The sequence below is a fragment of the Pinus tabuliformis genome, chromosome 9 (genome assembly GCF_031772625.1).
Source record: "Pinus tabuliformis cultivar Carrire ecotype Pingquan chromosome 9, CPIR1, whole genome shotgun sequence".
NCBI classification, from domain to species: Eukaryota; Viridiplantae; Streptophyta; class Pinopsida; order Pinales; family Pinaceae; genus Pinus; species Pinus tabuliformis.
Window position 1 is genome coordinate 1753895004 of NC_142307.1, and position 25857 is coordinate 1753920860.

Here is a 25857-nt window from a genome sequence, read left to right on the forward strand (position 1 = left end):
TACTTTCACCCTCCCCTTTGAGAGGCCGACTGCTGATACAAAACAAAAAATCATTGAGATAACAATCAATTGCTCCGGCAAGAGGCATGCTGAAACCAGAGAAGAAGCGAACTCGAAGGAGGCAGACGAGGTTTTTGCAGGTATCTTCAAAGCAACTATTCAGCCCCGTGACTGAGATCACAGTGCTAGATCCATTTACCTATATGCTATCGGCACTGAGGCCTGGGAAAAATTGCCCCCTGCACACCTTAGCCATAAACCTGAGCTTGACAATGCTGCACTTGCATGGCTATTGCATGGATCCGGGTTGATTCTTCCTACTATGGAAGGGAGTATTATCTACAAATCCACCTTTGATCTGACAGATCTGACATACAGTAGACTAAAATGCCCACACCAAGCCCAGATCTAGAGGCCTGCACGCACTAAGTCACCCTTTTGTCTCAGATCACAGCCCTAAGATGCAGAGGAAGGTAAAACATGGGTAGAGTTTTCGGGAATTTGGAAACCCCAAATACTTTTGCCGACCCTCTCAAATCACACACTATATCTGATAAAAATGGAACTCAAATTCCCAAAAGACTTGACAAGAAAGCAGATCAACGACGACCTAGTAGGCTGGATCAGGATGAAGCTCTGGGAGAAAGCAATGGGACAACTAGACCTGATAAATTTAGGCAGTTTGGTAAACGATACTGCAAAACTGCAGATGGACACACACCCAAATAAAGAGGATCCGATGAAAATTTTCATTAAAACACTGGAAGGCAAGATGGTTTGCTGGAGGATCTGCGAAGGAAGGAAGATCCAGGGGCTAAAAAACAAGATCCAGAACCAATTAGGTATTCCAGCACATCGGCAAAACCTAATCTTTTTAGGTCATAGCCTACAGGAAAATCTTACACTGAAGGATCATGGCATCAATGTAGAAACAACCATAATAATTAACCTGCGATTGAGGGGAGGAAGTGCCGAAACTAACTCTAAAAGCATAGGCTCCTTCAAGGAAGCAGTCAAAGGCAACAGTCAAGTGCATGTCAAAACTGCAACACTAGTGGAGCTTCTAGGGCCCCACATAGTAGAACAAAAATCTGAGAATCCTACACTTACCATTGCCATGCCTGAGTTAAAAAACCTATTCATAGATCTTTACTCCAATTCAGTTATATGTAGATTCAATGGGTTCTGGCCAAAATCTGATGTTTTACACCAATGGATATATGAAGCTTGGTCACCAGACTGTGAGATCTACTTATGCACCAAAGGTTTTTTTATAGTCAGATTTAGAACAGAACAAGAAAGAGAATACATCCTCAACAAGGGGCCATGGTTCTGGGGCAATGTAGGACTATTTATGACCCCATGGTTCCCATAATTTCACGCCAATACAATGGTGGTATCAAATATGCTAGTGTGGGTCAGGCTGCACAACCTCCCGTTACATTTTTGGCATCACAAAGTATTAATCACCATAGGGAATGTTTTGGGTAAATACCTCAAGACTGATAAGGATAAAATCTCAAGGGGGATTCTAACATTCGCCAAGATATGTGTTGAGGTAGACCTCAGTGAGGGACTACTGGATGGTATCAATTTGAATTTCAATAATACACAGTGGACACAACTACTAGATTATGAAAACACAATTTTCCAATGCCGTGGATGTCTACAAACAGGACAACTCCACAGTGCCTGTCCTAAAGCAAAGCAAACCCCCAAATGGAACAAGAAGCAACAAAAACAGCCAAAAGGATGGCAATGTACACCCCCCTAGAGGAAGAAGTAGAAAATGCAGAAACAATAGTATACCAAGCAGAAATAGAGGATCAAAAGAACCAGAAGAGCCCATTAAAGGAGGAGGAAGACTCCAACAAACAAACACAACATAAAACATCCCAACTAACAGGAGTGGAAATAATGGGCATCAAGCGAACTCATGGATCAAAAGGATCCGAATCTGACAAAGACACTCTCAATGAAATTTAGCTTTCCATTGTAACGACCACTCCCAATACTGGAGGTTGACGTAAGGTGGAAAAGAGGAAGGGGAGAAAAGAACCGTAGTCAATCATTTTTACATTTTTTTTTTTACTTTACTTTTTGTCTGCCAAACATCCTGTGAAAACAGGTACAGGCTATATGCATATGCTTTTTAGCATCTACAAAATGTAATTTTGTCATTATGAATAAAATTACGACTTTTTCGATGGGAAAAAAAACATATGCATGAAAGCGTGATGGCCCTAATACTATTATTATAAATGAAAGTTCCATCCATACATACACCATTGACGACCACTAGCCCTAATAGTGGAGCATTATAGTCTAGAACTCCAGCTCCTCCAAAGAAGTATACTTGCTCTACACTATGGAGAAGTCAAGGCTCTTCACAATGCTCCCAAGCCTTCTTTGAGCCTAAGCCTAGCCAAAATATTAGCTCCCAAAGGCCCTCTCTATGAGTTATGAGGTTCTATTATAACAAAGGGTTGGGTGACCCTTGACATTCCCCTTTGTGACTCTTTGACTTCCCTCATGACTCTATAACTTCTTTACAAGTGAATCACTACATAAGATGATGACTTTTCACATTCCAATATTGACACTTGGGATTTCAGTTACAACATAATTACAAATAATATTACATTTTGCACATGTTCCCATATAAGAAAAAATAGGGTAGAGACAACTTGACAACATAACAAGACAAAACACTATGACTCATTTGTTTTTGGAAACTCTAGCTCAGTAACATCCACTTGATGCCTCTCGGTCACATAGTGATGCCAAACTTGGTACTGTGTGATTGAATCCCCAAATTGTGTAATGGTGTCTTGCTGAAAATGGACTCTAGCCTCCATGCTATCCAGGTACAAAGTCTTGGAACCTATCTACACTATGTTGTGAAGCATGAGAAACATTGTCTTGATCTTGACAATACCACCGATGACTTCTGCATTTTGTATGCATTTAGCTCCAAGTCTTCCCTGGTGGCTTCTTGTATTAGCTACTCCAAGTACTCATCGATCTCCTATATGACTTGTCTATTTGGTTCGGCCTGAGTGAGTGAGCCAACTGATGGGATATTGTGTGTCAGGGTAAGTAGGTTTTCATTTTTCAAATGTCTTCAAATTACTTAATGGTAAATTTGAATAAAATCAAACTTAATATCATGGATGCTGGCATAAGTTCAAATGTCACTGTCCAAAACATCACCATGGGTGTGGTCATCAAGAAGTTCGGTAGAAATCATGAAGTTGTCTTGAGTTATTGGGAAACATTATCAAAATCTTGTGTAATTGAGTCATGGGTTATGTGTCAATAGTGGGTCTGTCATGAGGTTTACATGAGATAGTGACAGTTGAAAATATCACTGCTCAAAGCAAGATAGCTGTTGAAATTCCACCTTTCTTTTCTCCCCCTAGTCTATTATTTTTCCCTAAACATTATAACCTATATTCTACATTCCCTATTTCCCATTCCCTATGTTTTAAATCCCCTACCCTACTCCCCTATACATCTAATCATTCTTCACTCATAAATCATATAATTATCACAACTCCCTTTCCATTTCCACCTTCAAAATCTATGATTGCACATTAGAGATGACATTACCCATATAATCCTCCCACGACTCCAAATATTATGCTAAAACAAATATTCTAATGATTATAATGCCCAAAATATCATGTTTTGCAAAGGAGGCGTTGTATGACATCACACAACAGGACAAAATAGTAACAATTTCAAATGAAATGGACAGACTGCCATATCTTCACACAATTGTCTGCATTACTGAGTTCAAACTGGTTAATTATCATGGTTGAAGAATGAATATTTATTTGTAGCTAAGCCAATGATCGAGAATAAATTATAACCATCACAGAGTCATCGCTGCACACAGCGCTACGCAGTCGCTGCGCAACATCATTCCAAAGCCACACATCCTTGATACGACTTGATTCTCACTTTTATGCTAATCTGGAGGTAGGGTCTTAACAATCAAATCCTAATGAATGAGTCTAAATCAGGGTTAGAGTCGTGATTAGATCACTGTTTCTAAAGTGTTGCACAACCCCTGTTTTCGTTGCATAGTGTTGCAAAAATACTTTCTTTTAGTGATTAGTTTGAAATGATTATTCCGACCACATGGAACCGAATTTAAAAATACGGAAAGAGTTTTTCTCAAGAACAGACCAAATCACAATAACCTCTTCCATTTTTTTCACAGGTTTCATAAATTTGGAGTTTCGAATGCATCTTCAAGGCCTATTTTTCAGACTATGTATTTTCATGTTTTAGTCATTATTTGGAAGATCCGTTTATGAAGCGCTGGGGAGGAATTTGAAGAATCTGAGAGAGGTTAATATCTAAGACACGCTCATCTAAAATAACCTCCTTGTGTTAGATAGGTTCTTCCATTTTGGAGCTATAGGTGTTTCTTCGAGGCCTATTTTCGCAATTTCTGCTAACAAAATTATGCAATTTTTGGAATTTGGTTTGTGAATGAGGAGAATTATGCATACATTCTTGCAGTTTTGGATGTTGATGGTATATCAAAAAACCTTAGATTATTGGTTGTCACTATTTTGTTCAGTTTGGAGCGGGAACACATGGTGCAACCACAGATTCAAAATTCTGCTTCACAACCACTACATACCTTAAGTTCTCTGTTGTTTCTATATTTTATTTTGGATCCGAACTATGTTGTCATGATCAAGGATACAGATAACATTGGAATTGAATGGATAAAGCCATTAGGTGGATAAGATAAAGAGATTTATGTTTTTTTTTTAAGATAAATGTTGTAGTTGTTATGGTTAGCTTTGTTTAGTTTTTTTGGTTCAAAAAAGAAACATGTTATTAAAGTCAGTTGATTCGATCCACCTAGTGGATAAGACATGAAATGTATCTAGTCAATGAGCCTACTATGTAAAAAATGTATTTAAAGCCACAATAAATATGAAGAAGGGGTTCATATGGGTTAGTGTGTGAGAGATAGTTCATGGTCTGCAAATTGTAAATATGTTTTGAGATTAGTGAAGCTTATGCAAGTCAGAAGTAATTGATCATGGTTTTCAGAGATTCATGTGATTGTGTTATTTATGTATGTTTCTTTTCCCAATGTATGTTTCATCTCCCATATCAGTTCGATCTCAATATTTCCTTCCTTTATGTGCAACATAATCAATGTATATGTATCAAAACTCATCAGGAATTTGATGCTTTGATTATGTATTTGATTATTTCTTATATTGTTTGCTTAAGATTTACTTAGGATTCATCTTGGTTAGATGCCCTAAGTTTGAAGCATTTATGTCCTTTCTTCAATCCATTATCTACAATGACCTTTCTATCAGCATAAGGGATATTTTGTACCTTGCCTCTAAAAGTTAACTAAATCAACCAAGTGTTTGCATGATTCATTAATCTATACCCTGAATGACTCCATGTCCAATGAATTTCAACTCACACCTACCATCAAACCTTCAAAACAAATTCATTTCTTTGTCCTTAAGAACTAGCCTAAAAGTATAAACCAATCAGGTATTTAATTGAATGAAAATATTATAGAGAGCCCTCTCTAGAGTTGGAAAGGCTAGGTTCCAATTCCGCAAGTGGTTTGTGGTTACCCCTATGATCCCTTTTTCAACTTGGAGGAATTACAGGGTGCTAACATTGTGTGCATTCACCAGGACATCGAAACTATTGTATATCCGTACATATGAGGCTTGAATACTGCTAATGGATGAGGCAAGATTTCAGTTGTTTTGGATTGACATATGAAACCTTTCTTTCTACAACCCTACCTATGGCTTCATCATCTTCTCCAAGTGAAGCAGTGCCCATTTGTATCACATTTCCCATCTGTGCACATGAATGATGGCAGCTTGTATATTCTTGAAAATTTTGACAAATTCATTGCTCTGTTGCTAGATATTTTGCAAGTAGACAACTGCCTTATGTACAGCCATGAGCTCCTCATAGAGATCCTGCATAGTGTCCCCGAGTGTGCATACTTCAATAGGTATCGCTGCTCTCATTTCCTCTAGTTGGACATGCAAACGCTACACTGCTTGTGCTGTTGCAAGGAGTTGTTCGACCTCTTGCCTTGATGCATGTAAGTCTTTAGCCATTTTCTTATTCTTAGCGATCATAAACTAAGTATTGGACTTGGATGTACTAGCAAAGGCCAAGTTGGCATTGGAAATGATCTTTGGGTTTCTCCTGGTGTCTACCACTATCACCCATTCTCTCAATAATGCAGGGGACACGTAATCATCCAAAAAGTGTTTTCTCCTCACTTGTACAATCATCTTTTATAGATTGTACAAGTCCATCACCGGATCATCATCAAAGGGTAAGGCGATATTGGATCACTCAGGCCCTGCTCTTATGTTGCAGGTGGAGGAGACTAAACTTTGACCTTTGGTGCACTCGAAATTAGGTTAGTGTCTTCACCTTGTTGCTCCACTTTAACCTCCATGTCATCAATATGAATCAAATATTTTATCTATTGAGAAAGTTCTCGATCCTGCAGGTGCTCACTTTCCTCTTCGGTTGCTCGCTACTCTGATGTCTACCCTTCAACCTGTATAGGCATTGTTTCCACCGTTGTTGCACCTTTTCTCTGTTCTTCTTCTTGTTTCTTCTTCTCTTCCTTCTCTCTCCTCCTCAACTCTCTTTCTTCCCCAAGTTCTTGTTCTGCTTGCTTCAGCCTCTGATTTACTTCCAAAAAGCTTCCTCCTTTCTATTCTTTTCATTTGTTTCCCCCTCTTTTCCTGTGCTGCCAAATTTTCTTTCTCTGGGATAGGATCTACTTTCATCTTCCAACTTTGTTCCTCTTGTGCATCATCAAGAACCTTCCTCTTTCCTTTGTCATGTGTTGGGTTACTGCCTTCTGCTCCTATTTCTTCTGGAACTGTTGCCACCGATGGAACAACGTGAGAAGTCCTAGCTATACTGGCTGACTCATTGGGTCGCATGTAATCTTATGAAGTCTTGATTGTCGAATGCCAAGATATACTTCTCGGTCCTCTAGATTTGTTGTAAGGCGTGTCTCTGAAAAAGCTTCATTAACCTGTTGCCATGTAAGTGTTGATCCCTTCTCTATGAATAACTGAGTGTGAGTATATATTGGCAAGATTACTTGTGTCTACTCAACTACATCCCCAATACTTCTCTCGATGGTTTCTTTTGAAGAAGCTCTTGTGGGTGCCATAGTAATAGTGACTATTGAAGAAATTTCTCAACAACTGTTGTACCTGTGGGACAAAAGGACACTCATGGCAAGATAAGATTATCCTAAGCAAACCAGACTTCATAACTTGATCAAGAAAAAAATCGGTAATTGACAAGAGGGGCTATGCAATTCTAGTTGACAGGGCATATTGGCTGCTTGAGGGAACTACACATTGTGCAGTCCCAGTGGCTAGGGCTAAGGACTGAGGTCAGGAATTGCGCAATGCCCAATCCAGCCTGGGAAGGACCTAGGATAGACTGCGCATTGTGCAATATTAGTGGCTTAAGTGAAAGTCTAGGCTCTGAAACTATGCAATGCATAGTCTGGGCCAGCCTGTAATATGCATTACACAGTTCCAGAGGCCAAGCTGGAGGCTTGGACCTCAGGATTGCGCAATTCCTAGTTGGGCAAGGAAAAACCGACCAAGTGACTTAGCATATCTACCCGATGGAGGTGAGGAGAACTTAGTGAAAAGTAAACTTGAGTGCACATCTGAATGATTGAAGATGAATCAATGTGAAATACGTGTAGAAACTCAACAAATGGATGAAAACTCAAGTGTGTGAGGAGAGTCTCTGAAACAACGACCGATAATGCAGAACCAAATAAATCGATGTGATGCTTGTGAAAGGAAAACAACAGACTGAAACAACACTTATACAAGCTAAATAAATTTAAAACACCAATAATCGTGAAGAGAAACAAGTGAAACAACACTCACACAAGCCAAACAAATTTTTTTTACAGAAAAGCGACAATAAAGCAATAAAAGCCAATACTTGCCCTGAAAAGTGACGACGATACTCTGAAGGTTCCTTGATCTCCTCGAGAATGTTAGAGCTCCAAGATCAAGTATAAGAATGATCTCTAGTAGCATCAATTATATAGATTTGGGAAAATTAATGTTTGTGATGTGAAAACCTAAAATCAAGGAAAAAGTGATACTTGGTGAAAGTTCCTAAAAATAGCGCAAATGCCTCCTTTGGGACACTTTTTAGGGACACTTTTTGATTTTTTTATTTTCGGGAAAACTTCCAAGAATTTCCTGGAAGGATTGCACAGTTTTGGTAAGGACTGGGCGACTCTCTGGCTCATGCACTGCGTAGTTTCTGAGCACAGTGGAATCTGCGCAATTTTTCGGTTCAGTGGCTCTAGGTTGCCTCTGATTTTTGTACAATTTCCTAACTCAAGGATGGATTCCATTCAATACTGTGCATATTCTGATCTGAAGGCTCACTGGCAGTCAGGACTGTGTAATTCCCAAGAGAAAAACTAGTTTCCCTCCAGAATTGCGTTGTTCTCTAAGGCAAGCTCAAAACTGTCAAGGGACCAAGTCAAGAGATTGTCTTGTGGGCTATAAAAATAACTAAGTGAGAAAACACAAGCCAAGATGAAAAGAATAAAGCTCAGTCGAATCACAAGTATTTGGATCAGTGCAAGATAAGCTGTTGTGGTTTAGAAGGGAGGCTCTAAAATCGAAACATAAGAAAAAATTTGGAGGGTTGTTATGAAACCAGCTCAAGAAAAGATAGAAAAGATAGATCAATGCCTTAGAATTCAACCTCTTCGAGGGGGCAACCTCCTTTACATTACATAAATGAACAATTCTTGGATGATACAAATGACAAAACCTCCTTTCTATATATAGGAGTCTAAGGAGTCACAATATAATCCAGCCGACCTAACAATAATAATATAAAGCCACAAAAATAACAATAGAGGGATTCTATGGGGCACAAAAATAACAATATGGGGGTAATAGGGGCACAACAATATAAATAAGGGGTATAACTACAATAGTAATGGGGTAATCACTAGTATTATAGGGACCCAACATGCCCCTCTCCTTCAAAAAAGTGTTGTCCTCAACGCTTGAGTAGTTCTGGATACTTCTGCATAAAATTCTCATCCTCCCATGTGGAATCTTCAGCGGATAAGTTCTTCCACTTGATAAGATACTCTGAAATTGATCGATTTCGTAGCTGTCGAGTTCTTGTTTCTGTGACTGCTTCCGGTTCCAATATAATTTTTCCTTCCTCGTCAAGTTCTGGCAATATTGTTTGAATTGGGAGCTTGTCGCCTATAACCTTCTTTAAACATGAAACATGGAAAACTGGGTGCAATCGAGAAGCTGCAGGAAGCTCCAATTTGTATGCCATAGTACCAATCTTTTGCAACACCTTGTACGGACCATAATACTTTGGTGATAATTTATTATCCTTCTTAGCTTGCTTTAGGGACATTTGCTTATATGGTTGTAGCCGTAGGAATACCCAATCACCTACATCAAAACTTCTTTCACTGCGATGTTGATCTGCCTGTTGTTTCATTCTATTTTGTGCCAACACGAGGTTATCCTTTAAGAGTTGGAGGACTTGTTGTTGATGTTCGATGTGATGTTCCACTGCCTGAACCTTAGAATTTTCTCTTAAATATGATGTGATGGATGGTGGTTGATACCCATAAAGTGCCATAAATGGGGTCATTTTTGTTGCTGTATGGAAGGAAGTGTTATACCACCATTCAGCCAGAGGCAACCATTTGACCCATTGTGTCTGTTTATCAGATACAAAGCAACGAAGATATCCTTCCAAACATTTGTTTACTATCTCAGTTTGCCCATCAGATTGAGGATGATAAGATGAGCTATGAGCTAACTGAGTACCAAGACAAGAAAATAATTTTGTCCAAAAATTTCCAGTGAAAATGGGATCTCTGTCACTTACAATAATCTTTGGGTTTCCATGTAGCTTTTGAACTGTTTCCATAAATGCAGTAGAAACTGTACTGGCTTTAAATGGATGTGATAATGCACAAAAGTGTGCATACTTGGTAAGTCTGTCAACTACCACCATGATGACACTCTTTCCCTCAGACTTGGGTAAACCTGTGATAAAATCCATTGAAACCTCCTCCCAACGTTGGCTTGGAATGGATAAAGGTTGTAATAGACCCGGTGTCTTAATTGTTTCAACTTTATTTTGTTGGCAAACCAAACATTCCGCCACAAACTTTTGAATATCTGATTTAAGGCCATCCCAAAAAAATTCCTTCTTAACCCTGTGGTAAGTTTTTAAAAATCCTGAGTGCCCTCCTAAGGGAGAAGTGTGCAATTCCATAAGAATCTTTTGTTTTAGCTGGGAATTCTTACAGAGGTATAAGCGATCTTTGTACCATAACGAATCATTTTGCCAGCTAAATGTATCAGAAGTACTGGAATCTTGTTGTAGCTTTCGAATAAGTGCCCACACTTCTTCGTCATTCTTCCATTCCTCCCTTGCTTCGTTTATCCAATCTGGTTGGATAATAGAAATGGCACACAACAATGCTTCCACATCCTCATCCTTTCTTGAGAGTGCATCTGCCACCACATTTTGCTTCCCTTTTTTGTAGATGATTTCAAAGTCATAACCCAACATCTTTGTGACCCACTTTTGTTGCTCTTCAGAGGATAATCTTTGTTCTAAAAAGTATTTAAGGCTATCATGATCCGTTTTTACCTTGAAGTGTCTTCCCATTAGGTAGGGTCGCCATTTCTTAAGTGCATGGAGTATTGCCAACATTTCCTTCTCATAAATAGCTTTGCTTAAAAACTTTCCCTTGATTGGACGACTTTCAAAAGCAATGGGTCTTTCATCTTGCATTAAAACAGCACCAATTCCATTTCCTGAAGCATCACATTCCACAATAAAGGTTTTTGTGAAGTCCGGTGTAGCTAAGACCGGTGCTTGGCACATTGCCTCTTTAAGATGTTCAAAGGCCTTTGTTGCTTCTGGAGTCCATGAAAATGAATCTTTCTTCAATAATGTTGTTAGAGGTGCTGCTATTCTCCCATAATTCTTAACAAACTTGCGATAATACCCTGTCAACCCAAGAAATCCTCGCAGATGCTTTATGGATGTGGGGATTTTCCATTCCTTAATGGCTTTAATTTTGCTAGGGTCTACCTTAACTCCTTCATGAGATACAATATGACCCAAATATTCCACCTCCTGGACTCCAAAGAAACATTTGGATCTTTTTGCATATAATTGTTTCTCCTCCAATAGTTGTAGCACCCTGTCAACATGTTCAACATGATCCTTCCAAGACTTGCTGTAGATTAGTATATCATCAAAAAATACTAACACAAATTTTCTAAGGAATGGTTTGAAAATTGAATTCATCAAACCTTGAAATGTTGAAGGTGCATTGGTAAGGCCAAAAGGCATGACCAAAAATTCATAATGACCCTCATGAGTTCTAAATGCCGTTTTCGGAATGTCTTCAATCTTCATTCTGATTTGATGATATCCCGAACGAAGATCCAACTTGGTGAAGTAAATTGATCCATGCAATTCATCCAGTAATTCATCAATGACAGGAATGGGGAACTTATCTTTAATAGTGAGCTTGTTGAGCTCCCTATAATCCAGACACATGCGCCATGATCCATCCTTCTTGTGCACCAATACTACTGGAGCTGAGAAAGAACTTTGACTCGGTTGAATTATACCAGCCTCTAGCATTTCTGCAACCATACGTTCAATTTCACTTTTTTGGACATAGGGATATCTGTACGGCCTGATGTTTGGAGGAACACTTCCTGGAATCAGATGAATAGCATGATCATGATCACGCATAGGTGGGAGACCTTTGGGAGTCTCAAATACCTTGGAATGATTGTCCAGGACTTTTTGGAGATCTGGAGAAATAGATGATTCCAATGTGGAAACATCTAGCGAACATAATTGTGCAATTACACCTCTTTGCTCCTTTTTTAGAAGCTTTGTCATGCCATTAGAGCTGATTATCTTTCCTGGTTTCCCTGCAATACCCCTTAATTCAACTTCCTTTCCTTCCATAGAAAATTTGATGAAAAGTTCTTGAAAATTAAAAGCTATTGTACCCAAGGATTGTAGCCATTGGACTCCTAGTACAACATCAGCACCTCCCATTGGAATGGAAAGCATTGGGCTAGTCAATACATATTCTCCCATGGATAGCTTGATATTATGGCACTTTCCAGAGCAATTTATTGTTCCTCCATTTGCAATCATCACTTGACACTCTGGTGCTGGATATAGGAAGCAATTCAATTCTTTTGCTACCCTACAATGAATAAAATTGTGGGTGCTTCCTGAATCAATCAACACTATTACCTTTTTCTTCTTGATTTGTCCTTCTATCTTGATGGTTTGAGGAGTGGTAATTCCCGCCAATGCATTACAAGATATGGTCGGATTTATTTGTTCTTCATCTAGGCTTTGTTCCTGGAGTATATCCTCTTCTTTTGACCTTTCTTGCTCCTTTTCTTCTTCCTCTTCACAATCTATGTAGAATAATTTCTTCTCAGCACACTTATGACCTTTTGTGTATTTGCTATCACAACTGTAACAAAGCCCTTTTGCTCTTTTTTCTTCCAATTGTTGTGGTGTCAACCTTGTAGGTTGTGGAAGACTAGGGGCAACAACACTTCCGTCTTTATAGTTGTGAGTGGTATGCTTCCTAGTTGCCATAATTTTGCTTTCCATTTTTCTTGCTAACCTGAATGCCTTCTCTAATGAATCAGGTTCCCAAAGGCGAACATCATGTTGGATATTATCCTTTAAAGACCCTATGAACACATCAATCCTATGCTCCTCTGGAATATCTTTTACCCTTATGTTCAATTTTTGGAACTCCTCAATGTGCTCCATTATTGAACCCTTTTGTTTGAGACTTATCAATTGGCTAAAAAAAGTGTTGCTTTTTGTATCCTCATAATGTGCTATCAATTCTTCCGTAAAAATTGCCCAAGTGATAAATTGTTTACGAGAACAAAGCCATTGATACCATACAAACTGATTTGGTTCCAAATATACAGTTGCCATACGTACCTTTTGTGCGTTTTGCACATTATTGAGATCGAAGAATTGCTCCATCTGTAATATCCATGTGGCGGGATCCTTGCCATCAAACTTCCTCATATCGATTTTTGGAATATGGTGATTCTTCGATCCAACATTAGCGTCTATGGAATCATGATTAACATTTCTTTTGTTCTCATCATGAGTTTCCTTTAGTACCCTTTCACCCTTAGGGACCATTTCTTGTAGCAACTTATTCATATTTATCTTCAATTCGTCCATGTCTGTCTTCAAATCTATCTTCAAATCATCCATCTTAGCTTCTACACCTTTCTTTAAACCATCCATCTTAGCTTCTACATCTTTCTTTAAACCATCCATCTTAGATTCTGTTCCTTTTTGTGCAAGGGACAGTTGTTGCACTTGGTCTTGTAATTTTGATATATCATGTTGCATTTCTTCCTCTTCTTCATGAGTCATGCTAGAGCTTTCAGGTTCCTTACTAGGTGTTTGCATTTTCTTTCCTCGGGGCATCAGTTACCGATAATAATGCTCTACTATGCCCTTTGAATTCCTTCAAAATAAATTTTCAAACCAAGCTTAAGCAAAAATTTAAGAAAATCTACACACCTTTTTTCACTTTGTAGGAGCTCGATATTGCCTCTGATGTATCTCTGTACTTTCCAATCATCTAGTTCTGAATTTGTGATCTGTAGTAGCCCTCTGTGTCCTCTTTCCAATGCCACAAGTCTGAACCCAAATTGGATTCTCCAAGGAAGAGTTATGTGAAATCTCCCACAGTGACTTGCTTTTAGACTAGTTCAGTAGAGCGAACTTGTACGACGTGCCACGAGTCACTGTTTCAACCTTTGGATCTAAAACACACATACAAGAAACTAAAGTCTGTCCTCTTTCTGTACCTTCTTACGAAATTTCAATCCGATCCCCAGAGAGAAAGTTATGACGATTTTCCCAGGTCACCTGTTTTGAATGTAATTCAGGAGTCTGCAAAAAGACCAACTTCCTCAGATCATATCTCCGCAAATATCATGCAAAAAGCTCTGAAATTTGGACCAAGGTTCAGCATGATTTCTTCTCAAATGGGTTTTTTTTTTTGACTTCTGAAACATCACAGAAAAAAAGTTATAGCGAAAATGCCACGATGACCTGTTTGGAGCAGCGAAACCCTAGAATCCAAAGCTCTGATACCAAATGTTATGAAACCAGCTCAAGAAAAGATAGAAAAGATAGATCAACGCCTTAGAATTCAGCCTCTTCGAGGGGGCAACCTCCTTTACATTACATAAATGAACAATTCTTGGATGATACAAATGACAAAACCTCCTTTCTATATATAGGAGTCTAAGGAGTCACAATATAATCCAGCCGACCTAACAATAATAATATAAAGCCACAAAAATAACAATAGAGGGATTCTATGGGGCACATAAATAACAATATGGGGGTAATAGGGGCACGACAATATAAATAAGGGGTATAACTACAATAGTAATGGGGTAATCACTAGTATTATAGGGATCCAACAAGGGTGGTTGTAGCCGCTACAACATTTTTGACAAACTCGTAGAACTCTAGCTCTCTATATGGACCTTGTATTATTCAAATCAAGTCTAACTCTTCCGGAAGTATTGTTTAGTTATTCGATTATCATAGCTTCTTCACTTAGCTTGAGTTAAATATGTAGTCCATACCATTCTCTTTATCGGCAGCACACATACAAAGCCAAGTCAAACCGAGTTGTTTCGATTGGGGATGAGGGGTATATAGATGCACAAGTAAATAGACAGTCAAAGTTTTAGTTTCATCTTTGGCATTGCTACACTGCCAGTAGGGCTGGATAGTACCCCAACAGAGTCACTTCAGGAACATAAGCATTGCTTCACTACCAGCGAGCCTGGAAAGTACCCTGACAGAGTTACTTGCTTCACCTCTCTGCGTAGGAATCCTTTCTCTTCTTTTGTCTTTATTTCATTTTTTAAAAAACTCTAGGCACTTAGTTATTTCATGAGGTGGAAGAGGGATCCTGACTTATTGAGAGAATAATAGGTTGTCCCTTCACAGAAGGATATTTATATATACCCTTGACATACTTTTTAAGGTTTTACCCCTCTCCTTACTCTACTTGACTGAGTTGACAAGGGTTAACCGAAAATAGAAAACCGATTAGAGTAGGTGGTCCTAGTTAAGAGTGCAAGCATCGTGATTTCACCATGACTCTCTCTGAAAGGAACGCATTGTCCATCAGGGTATAATTGAATAGACAAAATGAAAGCCTCAGATAAATACAGGGAATAGAAAAATAACAAAGTGTTGATAGTTGTACAAGTTCCTCTTGGATTTAACCATGTGATTTTAAGAAGCCAAACACAGTTTCATGCGGAAAATATCCTAGAAGTGCAAAAGAAAATATGAAACAATGTAGACCAATACGTTCGAAGCTTGAATACATCCACAAAAAAAGTAAAAATAAAATCACATGCAAGGCTTTAAGTGGATATACCATGGTGTCCTAACACATTGTGCATGGAAGACAAGCATGTACACACCTTCAAACTTGAAAAATGAGCTAATATAAAGAGAGAAGAAAACTACCATTTTGCAACCATGACTGCTATTTACGACTCCTCCAATGCATGAGAAATAGGATCGTATGATTATAATGGAGGATGTGAAAACAATGAGATAGATTGATATTTAGTATAAACAACAGAGTAATGAGGAGCCTAGAAAGATTCAATAGATTTTTGATTTGAAGTGGGACTAACCTCAAGGCTACGAAAACCTGACATAACCATCAACTCGGGCTAAAGTGCCTCGGTAACTTGAGGAGTTCCGAATTCATCAGAAGATGGATCATCAAAGATCGGTGGCTTAGAAAGATTAACAATAGACAAATCAGAATTGTGTTCAAATGAATGAATGAAAATGTCACGACAACCACGATCAGAAAATTCAAGATGATGAACAACAACATCCTCATGATCTGACGAATCGTAAAGAGGGGATGATGGAAAATGAAAAATTTCACTCTCTATGTTTCTATGAAGGTAAGATGAGAGATTGGGAGGACCAGGGAAGATAGATTTTTCCTCTCTGCATTCAAATGAAAAACTGACATTCCATGTGTTCTGCGAATGATCAGAAATTGAAACATCTGGAAGTAAATTTTCACAAGATGGAACAAAACTGATAGAATCATGGAATATGTCAGGATAAAGTGGATGAGGTGCAAAGAGAAGGAGGTCATCCTTCACCGCATATTCTTGTTCATACTCCCACACATACTCATCAAAAGTAATAGCATAGGTTGGTTATTCAACACCAACATCGTCCAAAACTTGTTCCTCATGAAAATCACATTTGAGATCCAAAGCATATGAACACACACACCAAAATCTAGAGGATCAAAGGGACCGAAGTGTGGAGGATGAAGATATATGACCACATGACAACCATCAGAGCTACAATCCAAATCTAGATCAAAATATTAAGCATGTGGGGTAGGAGGGTGTTATCACTCAGGTTGTTCCCTTTGACTCCTAAGGGAATACGGCTGAGGTAACCACAGACCAATCTTTGGATCACAGGTCCTAGCCTACCTGCAATCAGAGAGGGCTCTCTCTTTAGGATTTAGCTTTGTTTTAGTAATGTTTAGGCTAGTTATGATGCACTGAATTTTGTTTAAAGTTTTGGTTGAATGATGTCTTCCAACAGCTAAAATGTAATCTTCAGGAGTTTCAGTCCATTGGGCAATGGAGTCTGTGATTATGTGTTGTTTGAGGTATTGAGTGAGAGTGATGAAACTGCAGGGCCATATGGGTACTCATGAAACAATCTTCAATTTGTGGAATATGGACTATTTCCAGCCAGTGAGAAGGCAACTAAGAATCTTTCACTAAGCTGGTGATATGGAGAAAGGAAATATCACTCAGGAGCATATCAGAATTCCTGAATAGTATTTACTATGAAAGATTCAGTGTAAATGCGAGCAATTAAGAATTTCACATTCATAACTAATTCTGAAGAAGACATTCATAACAGCAGAGATTGAGTCAAGGGTGTTCAATGAACAAATCCTTGACTATTCTTTTTCTCTAATGCTAAACCTATGAAACATACAGCGTAAGTGGATTATGAAAGAATGAAATACATAATAACATGGTTCAGAAAACTTATTGTGACATGAAATAGCGCAGGAATCCTGTAGCAGCAAGCAAGCCCATCACAACACTTCAAACAACTCAGAACTTCAGAAATTCCATTAGCTTCTTGTATTAAAAGTCTGAAATTACAGCATAGCTTCTTCAGAAGAAAAATCAACAACCCCAATAAGTTTATGCATGGGGATATATATACAATCGTTTTACAAAATATCTTAACGATGAGTCATTTGCTCAATAACTGTCTTTACCAACTTTCAAAAATAGCAGATACAACAGTTATTGCTACTTTAAATGGACAATGAATGACTGTTCAGTTCTGTCAGAAATTCTTTGACTTTTGGGGGCAACTGGGTCTGTTGGGTGCTTCGTATTGATTCTGAGTAATATGCCCTTTACTGCTTTGTCGTGGTGCGGCTAGCTCAGCCCCGTCATCTGCATCTGTCGGTCCTGCCTTGGTGGCCAAATTTAATTGCTGAGTTGGCCTTTTTCACTCTTTTCCCAGTCAGAGCAAATATATTAATTTTCTGAAAAATGCTGACTTGTGACCGATATACAAAAATTTGGTGAAAAACCTATTTCTTCACAGCAGCGTTTGTATCATGCCCGTCCACCATTCCTGTGTAGGCAATTGGTGCCTTAGGATTATGCCAAAAGTCTCATCTGCCTCAGTATATTTGTAATAGTTTGGAGGCATTTCAAAAAGATGTCTGATCTCATTCATAATAAAAAATAAATTCTCTATTTTGTCATAGAGACTCTGCCTAGATGGAGTCCCTGTTTCCTCTGGGACACTTGATGATGCAGTGATATGGTTTGTGGCATATGTGTTGACTCTTTTGGCATAGTTTTCATGAGATAGTAACCTTCCTGCACTGGTTACCAAGCTGGGAAGACCTCTGTCATGTAATGCTGTAATTTTCTCAATGAATTTGTTCACCTCTGTCTGCATTTCTTGACACCTTTTGTCCAATGTCTGTACATGATTTCTCAAAGTAAGCACTCTATTTACTAGTAAAATGGTATCAGTTCTGTTAGTGATACCCATTGCTGCCAGCTGGGGGCCAGTGCGATTGTTAAGGAAATTGATCATCCTATTGGCTATTTCACGCATATTGCCTAGAGATGCTCTTGCTCTTTGACTTTCTTTTTGAGCCCTGCCTATGAGATCCATATGTTCGTGGATGGTTTCAAAATATTGCCACTGGTCTGTAATAGATTGACCAATATTGGCCCACAGGATTTTCTTGATTTCAACTACAACTTTATCAAGAGAGAGCTCTTTTTCCAGTTCCTTTATTCTCTTCTCAAGAGCCCTTACCTCTCTTGTTTTTTCAGCTACGCTCTGCTTTGATTTATCATACTTTTCTTCAATGGCAGCCAATTTATCCTTGGTCTCTTGCAGTTCAGCCATCTGTGCTTCTAAAGCCTCAAGCTCCTTCATCATGTTCTGCATGCTTAGGTTGGGTCCCTGTTCTGGTGCTGTTGCTGGCGCTGATACTCCTGTAGCTGGTGCTGAGGTTGAAGGGCCTGCCTCTGATGTTTGTTCGGTGGGAGGACCTGCTGCAGATGTCTGTGCTGGCTGCATTGGTAATTCAGCTTGTCTTGTTTTCAATGCTACCTCCAGTGCACTCTCTGTTTCCATCAATCTTTTGTATAAACTTAGGAGTAAAGCCACCACATCCTGATCCTTCTTTTGTTCTGCTACCTCCCCAGTCTGAGGGTGAAGGGTAGCTGGCAGCTTGATATGCTTTCTCATAGCTGCTATGTCTTCATCTCTTTTCTTTAACAGTGCCTGCACACCCCTGGGGTCCTTTGGATCATGACCCAACTCTATAATGATCTCTTCCAAGGACTTGATTCTGTTGTCCTTGGCTTGAGATGATGCCTTCTCCAATTCCAGTTGAGCAGCAGTGTTGTGTAAAGAATTTTGTAATTGGTGTGCCAGTAGGGTCTTATCAGCTAATGTGGAATATATCATTTCCCCGGTTTGCCTGTGTAGCTCAATCTGATCCAAGGGGTGGATGTCTTTGGCAAAAATTTCCAGATTAGTTCTGATATAATCGGCAGCTGTTTGAGGTTGCTGCATAGTAGGCCTGAAATGACTAAGAGTCATTTTTTGTTCTTGAATGTCATAAGCAGACATTAATCTCTGCTGATTAGTTGGTGCCATTTTCAAGAGTTGGTTGTAGATTTGGTGTTTGAGGGGCTCATTCCTTTTCTTGATATCTATGAACTGCTGCTTGATGCTAGAGTCTGCCTTAGATCGCTGCCTTGAAGAGCTCACCTCTGCCCCAGGTGGCATGTCCTGTCCTTGCTGTAAGGAGCTGGCCGATGTTTCAATGCTAGGAGGGGGCACAATATCAGTTGGTCTCTCTGGTAATTCCTCCTTTGAAAAGGGATTTAGCCTCTGTCTTTTTTCACCTTGCTGGTCCGTTGAAGTAGTAAGAGGAGTGTCCTCTTGCCTATCCCTTTTCCTTGTTCTTTCCTCATTAGCAGGTGTTTGTAACACCGAGGATTCAACTGTTACCTCCTGTCTCGGAGGGATTTTCTCTTGTGTTTGCTGTTCTGTGGAGGCAAGTTCCTTGGCTGTATCTTCCTGCTGCTCTACTTGTTGTTCCACATTTGGAGGTGACTCTTCTTGCTTCATTGTTTTGCCTTTAGCTATTTCTGCTGCTTGATCAGTTGTTTTGGCAGGTTGCTGGGGAACGGTGAATGAAGAGGCAGCTTCTCCAAGATGCTGAGGGCCTGATGACCAAACCTGTCCAAAATATTCCAAGTCAACTGCCTTTTCTAAAGTTTTAATGGCTCTTTCTGCTAATTCTTCTTCAGAATAATCTTCCACTAAGGTGCCTTCCCTCCACTCTAGTTGATTAGCATGTTTTTCAATTTCTGGAATTCTAAAATGATCATAGGTGGCAAGCCTATACTTGATTCTTCTGAGGCTTATGAAATGGTTAGGGTCATAGGGTGCCCAATAGAAGCTGGTCTTGAGGAGGAGGTCTTTTAGCATTTTGTCTGCCTCTTCCCAAGCTTCTTCCCTCTTATTAAAGATAAATGGACCCAATTGATGCTTAATTTTCAACTGTGCCTTCTTGTTTCTGCTATGGAAGTGAATCATATCTGCATTGCCGAACTGCCTGAAGTATTCTAGTGCAAAGAGTCTCATGGGGACATACTTTGGTAGCCTGTATGGTGCTAACTCACAGCCATATATTCTGATCACTGTGTGGTCTTGGTAAAAGTACCAATCTCCAATGCTATAGTTCTTAGAGAGCTGGAGGATTTTCTGCATATCATCAGTGAGTCTAGGAGGAGGGGAACTCTGCAGCAGTGACAAGGCTGGATGAATGAAGAGGTCAATAAACTCACAGTAATTGTATGGTGAGTAATGAATATGATGGCAGACTGATGTCCAGAACATTACAGATCTTCTGTTTCCCTTTGCATCTAGTTTCTTGAGAAGAAGAGGAAAGTCATTAGGCTGATTATACAATAGCAGATGATATATATAGGAGGTGTATTTGAATACCCTCTCTCTCTCCAAGTTCATGAACTGTTCATGAATTTTGTTGGCTATAAATGTAGCAAAGTCATACTGGACAACAGGGGGCTGTCCTGGGGCAAAAATGGACAACATTACCAATGTGGTCTCATCCACAAACTCACTGGTTTTGAACCCTAGGATGAAGGATATCATGTCTACTAGTAGTCTCCCTATGTCATTGAACCAGACATGCAGATAAGGGGGAGGCTGTCGGGGCTGGAAATCTGGAAGCATAAACAATTGGCCAATTCTTGTAATTTGTGAGTTGGAGAGCTTGGCACCCTGCTCTAGTAAAAGTTGCATAGTAAGAGGAACCAGTGGCTTTGTAGGTTGAAACTGTAGCATTTGGTTTATGGCTTTAGGAGTAATATGGAATAAGACAGAGCCTGAAGGGCTCAGAACAACCCTTTGATTGGGGTCATAGTTTGTGCAGCACTGGTGAATCAAGTCAGGGAACTCATTGACCTGAGGTAGAAAGTAGATTGGCAAATGGGATTTCCAGATTCCCAGGAGGTCTGTACCATCTCTGTGTTTCTTCCTTAACTCACAAACTATTTCTATGTGGTATTTGTTACACATCTCTACAATATCTCTCATATGATAATCTCTGTCTTCAAGGGCTAGCCATTCCAGGTCCTTATGTGGGGCATTCAATGGTGCAATGTTTAAGGCCACCGGGGTCTCCATTGTCAATTGATACTTGGAATAGTATTTGAACTTGATTTTCTGGGAAGAAGCAATATAGAGCGGTGAATTTCAATGAGCAGGGCAATTTGCAGAGGGAACAAGGCAAATTGGGGTAAAACTGAGATGAAATGCTCCTGGGAGAGATTTAAAGGGCAAATGCTGGGACTGAGAATTGCTCTTTCGGTGAATTTGTCTGGCAATGGTTTAGATTTGCAAATGCGCAATAAGCTGTGAATTTGTGATAATTTGGCACAATGGGGGACCTCTGTAGGTGAATTTGGGCCTATAGTGGGAAATGAAGCTCCAGTTATTGAGGATTCCAAGCAATTCCTGTGTTTTCCCTCTTTTCTTGTTTGCTTTAGTGAATTATGCAAAGACCAAGGCGTGCAGAGGAAAACTGATAAATACCTGGGCAGAGTATGAAGATGGTGTTGATAGACAGATGAATTCACGGCGCCAGCAGCGAGGGAGAAAACTTCAGAGTTGGCGGACAAGCAACGTAAACACTCATGCAGGAGTACAGTGAGTATTTCGGCGAAAAAAGGGGAAAAAACGACTTTTGCGCCTTTATATAAAAAATTTGGTATTTGGCGCCTTTTAGTGGATGACGTCATCATGACGTCATAGGTGGGGTCGGGTACGGAATGATGATGTGGCGGCCGGTGAGCGGCTCTACGTGGACAGATGACAGGGCAGACAGCTCGGAGCAATGGCGGATCGGGCGCTAATGTGATGCTGAAGCGGCAATGACGTGGGGGTGACGTGGGAGTGACGTATGGCGGAAATAGGAGGGCGGTAAGCGGTAATATCGGACCGCTCATGGTACGGGTATGGTTTTGGCAGGAGGCCGCCCGATGAAATCAAGGAGCAACACGCGTCCGAGCCCTGACGTCACCCTTCTGACAATTTCGGGCGCTAACGTTCAGGCATCGGGGGTGGTCCGATATTGCAGAGAGCCGTCGGATCGGAGGGCCCGGATCCGACGGTCGACGGGGCGCAGAGGTGATGGGTCGATACGGCGGAGCGCAGAGAATAAAAAAAGATATTTCTAGAAAGGCGCGCCAGGGTAAAACTTTGGTTATCGGCGGATTTTGGGTTTTGTAATGTTTTTAGGACAAATGGATTTTGTTGGTATTTATTTGTAAAACGCGCTTTTAGGGCTGTTAAATCAATCAGATATTGATTTAATCCCAAAATAGGTCTTTAGCGCTCGTTTGTCTTTTGCGCTTAATTCCTTTGCTCCAGCCCTTTTAGAACTTTAAGGCTATATTGCCTAGGGGGGGAATATACATTTTTTGGGGTTTTCAATACAAAAGTGATATATTAATAGGGAAAAGGGGAACATAGGGAGTTAAATAATAAGGTTAGTAGTTAATATGGATGGGAGATATGAGAGATTGGAAGTGAGGAATAGAAAACTAAGTTTAGTGAGTAAACCTAGATTTTTAGAAGTAGATGGGGAATGATTTTACACAAGAAATGTGGCTTCTTTTTGGAGAAGAAGGTGAAAACCTGTCATGAATTTTTCCAAGGAGAAATACAAGGAGGACTTTTTGGGAGTGTCCTAAAGTCCTCCAGGGGATGTTAGAAAGAGAGTTTTTGGGGGAAAACAGGGGGAGTTAGACATGCTTCTATACTTTGCCTTCAAAATGCTGCAGAGATACCTCTGCAATTGCTAAGATGTGCCTTCTTGATCAAGGCCAAAACTGAATAGGATCAGGATTCTGCAACTTCTGGCTACCTACCCAACCTAGTACCTAGCATTTTTTGTTACTTCAGGGAGGGTGCACTTAGACTTGCAAAACCTCATATGCTCTTTTCTTTTTTGCTGCCCTCCTATATAAATCTACCCTTATATCTTCCAAGGGCCTAGATTAAGCTAGTGGGCTCCTTCCTTTCTCTATCCAGCTAGTCATCTGTCAAACTTGAACTGTTTGAACAGGTACTCATTACCTACTCTAAAACAAGCAATTTAAAACATGGCATGGCCCAGCTTGAACTTTTGAGCCATCCATCAAGATAGCAGTGGCATTTTGATTGGCCACTTTCCTGGTCTTTCTCTAGGGTTCATTTCAATTATTTTTTCTTTTGACCATTTCATTTTCTTGCCTTTTGATTATTCTTTTAAGGCATACCCTCTTTACATTTTTTAACTTTTTTCTTTGTCCAAAAAAATGGAACCTTTGTATCGCCAAAGATGAACATTTTTAGCACTTCCACTGTCAATCATGAAATATGAAACCCTATTGGTATAGGAGGCTAACAGAGGGGATGGTGATAAATCAAAAAGTACTCTCAATTTCTCCCACCTCGACCTATGGATTTAGAGTTGTTTGATAGGAAGGGGACATAGGGTCACATGGGACAACAACCTTGTCCATCTCAGATTTTGAAGCTCTAACAATGAGGTGTGTTGGGAGAGGTTTGAAAGATTCTAAATCATGTGGATCCTTAGAAATGTGAACAAGATATTTAAATATTTCATCCAAAAATTCCCAGTCAACTTCATCTTCAGGAAATTCATAACAATAATGAAGAAAATGATCGTGAAAACATTGAAGAGATTCGTGAGCTGATTTTCACAATTTAAATTTTTATTTATTAAGGGCTTTACAGTCACAGTGAATGAAAGCATGACATAATTCTATAAACAAGTGATCAAAAGAGTGTAGAGAGTCTGCAGGTAATGTGTAACACCATTTCTTTGTGTGCCCTTCAAACGTGAACACGGAAAACCCATAGGCAATATCATCAGAAGGTACATCATACTTGTGAGAGAAGCCAACAAAAGCAATTGTGTGCCTGAACAAGGCTTTTCCATCCTCGCCATTGAACTTATATCTTGACAAGTCATCTATGATGGTCACCGACACTTTGAAATTAGCAAAGTTAGAGAAACATGCTGGGGTTATGATTTGGACAAAAGTCATGAAAATATGGGCATAAATTCAAAACAAACTTCAAGGGCTCATCTTGTCATCTGGCCCTCCTTCTAGCTCCATAAATGTTGACAGTGTTGGAACTTCCAACATTCAGGGGATCTCCCCGATATTTAGTCGCAACTAGACCTCAAACCATTCAGAATAGGAGTCCTGGTAGTGGGTGGTAGCGTAATGCCTTGACCGCGGTAGCATACAGTGGTAAGTATGATAAATTTGGGTGAGAGCAAGTGTGTGACCTTGCGAAGAGTCAAGTGCAATGCATGAAGGATCTAACACACAAAGGTGAAAAGAAAGTGTGCCCCTTAGAAGCCTCTAATAGTACACATATTGAAAGGAACACATGAGTGAAATGACATCACAAGCTAAAAAGCAGAATAGTCCACAAATTAAAGTGATGAGTTAATCTAACAACACACATTCAAAAGATTCATACAAATGCTTAAAAAGTAGTTCATAAGCATATGTGTAATTTAAATAACATACATTGCTAAAGAAACCATAATAGTCCAACTACATTAACAACATATGCATGAAAGTGTATTGGCTCTGATATTATTATTATAAGTGAAATTTCCATCCATACATACACCATTGACGACCACTAGCCCCAATAGTGGAACATTACAGTAAAAAACAACTCCTCCTCCAAAGAAGTATACTCACTCTATGCTATGGAGAAGCCAAGGCTCTTCACAATACTCCTAATCCTTCTCTAAGCCTAAGCCTAGCCAAGAGTTTGGCTCCGAAAATCCCTCTCTATGAGTTATGAGGTCCTATTCATAAGAAAGGGTGGAATGACCCTTGACATTCCTCTTTGTGACTCTTTGACTTCCCTCATGACTCTTCAACTTATTTACAAGTGACTCATTACATAACATGATGAATTTTCACATTCCAATATTGACACTTGAAATTTCACTTACAACATAATTACAAATAATATTACATTTTGCACATGTACCCATATAATACAAAATAGGGTAGAGAAAACTTAACAATCTAACAAGACAAAGCACTATGAATCATGTGTTTGGGGAAACTCTAGCTCAACAACATCCACTTGATACCTCTCGGTCACATAGTGATTCCAAGCTTGGTACTGTGTGATGGAATCCTCAAATTGTGCAATGGTGTTTGGATGAACGCAGATTCTAGCCTCCATGTTATCTGGGTACAAAGTCATGGAACCTGTCTCCACTTCATTCTGAAGCATGAGAAAAATTGTCTTGATTTCAATAGGACCACTGATGTACTTCTGCATGTTGTGTGCATTCAGCTCCAAGTCTTCCCTGGTGGTTTCTTGTCTTAGCTGCTCAAGTACTCACTGATCTCCTATCTGATTTGTCTCTTTGGTTTGGCCTGAGTGAGTGAGCCAACTGATGGGATCTTGTGTACATTCACCAGGACATCAAAAATGTTGTATATATGTACA